Source organism: Anas acuta, chromosome 3 (genome assembly GCF_963932015.1).
Source record: "Anas acuta chromosome 3, bAnaAcu1.1, whole genome shotgun sequence".
In the NCBI taxonomy this organism is placed as follows: Eukaryota; Metazoa; Chordata; class Aves; order Anseriformes; family Anatidae; genus Anas; species Anas acuta.
In genome coordinates this window covers 25,173,270-25,177,623 of record NC_088981.1, presented here as the reverse complement: position 1 = coordinate 25,177,623, position 4,354 = coordinate 25,173,270, and the positions used below count along the sequence as shown (strand labels likewise).

The following is a 4,354-nucleotide window of genomic DNA, read 5'->3' as shown; positions in this document are numbered from 1 at the left end:
CCATATGCGCACACAGGCAGGAGTGGGCAGGGTGCCACAAGCAGCGTGCGAGGCCTCCTGACCCACCACACAAGTGACACAGGCAAGGCAGCATCGCTTGGAGTGACTCCTTCCAAAAATGGCATTATATAAGGACAAAATTCACTTTGGATGTGGCAGGTTTGATTTCTTCCTTGCCTGCCCACACTTGTGGTGGCAGTAACAGCATGTGCTAGAGAGCCCTGGACTCTGGGACACCTGGGTCTGCATGGGGCTGTGTTGACCAGACACTTCTGTTATGCAAACACTAAATCTATTGACAACAGGCCAAGAAAAGAACTGGTTTGCACTAGGATGTGGCCCTACGGTGTGGTAATTATCTCCATTTCAGCCTCACCTCTGAAGAAGATGGCTGCTTTGGTTATGGTCACTGCGTAGGTGCTGGTGGCTGCATATTAATGCCCGCTTTGTCCCCTGCCTTTGCAGCAGTAAGGCGGTCAGCTTCTCAGAGCCCACCACAGTGTGTGCTGTGCTTGTGCTGGCCCTGTCAGTCTGTGCGTGGTAGCAGTGTTTGTGCTAATACAGGTCCCATCTTGGCAGGCTTGAGGTCTGAGAGACCACTGAACCCCTGTGTGTGCCCTCTTCTGCAGGAGGGGAAGGGCAGCCGCTGGCTCCTGTCTCGGTGCTAGTCTGCAGGCTGCTGGTGGCCTGGTCCCCGGGGGCCTTCACATCTCCAGGCCGGGCAGCAGCTCACCCCAGTGCTTTGGGCTCCCAGGAGCCAGAGACGCAAGCAGGTGAGCAATGGTCATCTCCTAGTGTCTTCTCCCTTTCGTGGAACAATTTTCTTGTTCTCCTCATACAGAAATCACGGAGTATGGCAGGCTAAAGGAAAGTAGTTCACACTTCCATTTTTAAAATACTTTCAGAGCCTTTTTTTTTCTTTTCTTTTTAATTCTGAAGGAGGATCACTTGACTTCCCAAGTACATTTTTAAAACAACATGACTTCTGTGACCATCCTCCATCTACTGGATTTATATAAATAGCTTCCATAAAAAAATCATGAAAGGATTAGTAATAACATGCAAATCATCATCTTTAAGGGTATCCGTCTCTTCTTCTCTCTCATATTATGAACTGCAGATTTGCTGGATAGCTTCCCTTTGCATTAAGAAGACTCAGTCTTGTTGCTTGGCTTTCTGCCACTTTTCATTGCTTAACTCCTTTAGATAATTAGCAGCTCTTCTGTTTATTAAGTTTGTATCAGTTTAATAAGGCACCTCCACTGGGCGCTGTTAAATCTATCTCCCTTGAGCTGTGCTACTGCTTGGTGACTGGCTTCTCCCATCTATGCAATTGCATTTAGGGGATGTGAAGTCTCAAGCAACTCATCCTGAAGCGTAGCACATGGCCAGTGCTACAACTTTGTCACAGTGCAGGGGAAAGGAGTGTCCTAACCAGAGGCTGACCTGCCAGCCCACTTCTTCCACAGGTGAGCCCAGACCTGATGGTGACTCCTGTGCAGGTGGATGACCATCCCACAGAACATGCTGGAGGCTTTGCATGGCCCCAGGGACCTGCTGGCACCACAGCAAGTTCTGCTTAGAGAGCCCAAGCCTGAGAGAGGTGTACAGACATAAGCACTTTGAGAACAACTGACATAAAAGTGCCAACCTTTTGGTAAGCTACTTGTGTGTGAAGAGTATCAAAGTGACTAAAGAACATGATAGGAGTCCTGTGATGGCAGGACAGCACAGCATGGCGAATTATTTTTGCCTCGTATTATGCTCTGTTTGGTCTGTTAGTCTGATTATACTGAGTCTGTCATGCACACAGCTGCTATGGAAGTGCGTATGTAAATATTCACTTAAATAAACACATCAGCTTTGATAAATGCACCTCTGCTCAATGAACCTGGCCAGCTAGCATAAATCAGTACAGATATTAAAAACAGGGACAATAAGTGGAACTTTTTCCTCTGTGTGTGTAGCAGATGCCACTATATTTATGACCTTTGCCCTGTTAGTAATATCTATAGCATACACTAGCCATATAGGCTAACACCTATAGGGGTTAGCCTATATACATATAGGGCTGCACCATGGAGATGGAGAAAAAGAGGTTTTCATTAGGAGATTTATTCTTGAAAATGAGAATTTAATCCTCAAACAAAACAGAGAAGGCCTTGGAATTAATCAGCAATGTTTCAGAGGCTGGAGTGCCCAGGACCTCTATTTATCTGCCACAGAAAAGCCACTGGCTGCATGGCCAGAGCTCACCATTACAAAGTGATGGAGCAGCACTGAAATCTCTCAGCTTCCGTGGAAATTACCTGAAACGGAAAGTGCCAAATACTTTCTGAGAGTTACTTGACTCTCTGCAAGCTGAAACTCTAACACGTTGTCATTTATTTATCTTTCATTTGCATGCCAGCCACGCTGCTGAATGGAGCCTGGTGCTTCTTTATACTAAGGCCTCTCTGAACCACTTCAGTGTTAATATCTGGTGACGACACCTCAGTCTGAAAGAGGATGCACCTGTGTAGCGTCTGTGCAGCTCGAGTTATTCTGAATCCCTCTGAAAGGCTGGGGCCAAAACCAGCACATACTGCTCCTTTGCTGGGGGCTGTCAGGTAAATGTACTGGCAAAAGTGACCAACAAGAACTTATAAATAAAATCTGCTAAAGGGGGAAAGAGGCAAAGAGAGCAAGCAGACCTTATTACCTACATAATGTAAATGATCCCTGACATTCTTAGGTTCCCTTTAGAAAACTGAATCCTTCCACAAGAATGGATGTAAGGCTTACGATATCTGATACCACAAACAGGAAAGTTTGGAAACTGAGTCTCAGGATCTGCGCTCACTGGAGCCTGGCTAACGCTTTGTGTCTTTGCTATGTTTACTTGATCTACAGTTCAAATTACAGCGCAGCAACTGACCACATAACATGATAAAAGAGAAGTTTGTCCCTACCTGACATGGCCTTTGTATCTGATGTGCCTCATATCTCTCCGGGTAAATTGGCTCAGCTTGACTTGAATAAAAACCAAAATAAATAATTTTCAAATCTTCTACCCATTCAAGATCTGTCTTCACTTACACTGGGTCTACTTCCGTTTTCCTTTCATTTTCTATGCACATTTGCAAAAAGGGTTTCTTTTTACTCACATTTCAGGGAGGTTTTTTTCATACACAAGTCTTAGATAAGCTCACTAGCAGGCAAGTGCGTAGCACAGAAAAATGCATATGATTTAACTGATGAGTCACATGCAACAAATAATGAATTATGGATGGTAGAACTCAAAAGAGAAGTCACAAGGCTTATGCAGCATTTAAATCCTGTTTACAACTCCAAATGAGGGCACTTTGATTCAGGTCCTTATATATTTGCTTACAGGCCGGATTCCTAGGAGCCAGACAGGGATGTCACCAGTTTCCCTCTGGCAGTTCCTGCTCTTTGTATCTCATTCTTCAGCCTATTAAAAAAAAAAAAAAAAAAAAAAAGGAGACACAGGAGACACAGAATCAATAAATGTCCTTTAGCTGAAGTGTGAAGAGCTGCCACTGGCCATCCAATGGCCATCCAACACGCTGCATGTCACCAGAGCTGCCAGGTTTTGCTGCAGCTGCTGAAAGACAGTGCAGAGGACAAGGTGGGTGCAGATGGGTGCTGGTGAGAGGAGAACTGAGTGCCTCCCCCAGGCCTTGCCATCTGTGGGGCCAAATGAGGCACACTGGAGGCGCTACTTTATGCTGTGTGTGTCTTGTGGTTAAGCATGCAGCTTTACTTTCCAAAAGCTTCCGTTTGGTGTTTCTCATAATCGTAACAAGTGTTAAAATCACACGTCTTAAATTCGTTTGTGGGCACGAGCAGACAAAACATGCATCACACTTTGATTAGTTGCAGAAGGGTCAGGCCCAGAAAAAAATCACCGCAGAATGAACTGTATCTCTGCTCTGTCGGCTGACCTATATCTTTATATGTATATAACAATTGGTCGAAATATGTTGTTGCTTGCACCTTCTGGCACAGTAATTTGTGTGATACTGATCTAATACAATCTTGCTCTTCAGGGTCATGCTGATTGACATCTGCTCTGCACCTAGCATCCTCTGTCTCTCTGGCACCAGCAGCAGAACTGGCTGCTGCAGGGACTGCATTTAAGCTGGAGCAGCTGGAGGGAAGCCAGCTGACGTCCTTGCATGGGATCTGCATCCCTGGTCACCTCCTCTGCAGATCAACCGGCAAGACAAACTCTTTACTATCCATTCAACCCTGTCTCTTCACTTCTAGCCAGCTTCACTTGTCTCTTCTTCCATTTGTTCTTCTCCTGTGGTTTGCCATTGTGGTTTGCCTTTGTTTCCCACAGCTCTTC

General features: G+C 45.5%; 1 long non-coding RNA gene across 1 annotated transcript; it reads left to right on the top strand.

Moving 5' to 3' along the window:
• The first annotated feature begins 638 nt into the window (after positions 1 to 638).
• LOC137853650 (uncharacterized) lies at positions 639 to 3,514 on the top strand. Its single transcript, XR_011094633.1, has 2 exons — positions 639 to 773; positions 1,470 to 3,514. It is a non-coding gene; the product is annotated as an uncharacterized lncRNA (long non-coding RNA).
• The last annotated feature ends 840 nt before the right edge of the window (positions 3,515 to 4,354 follow it).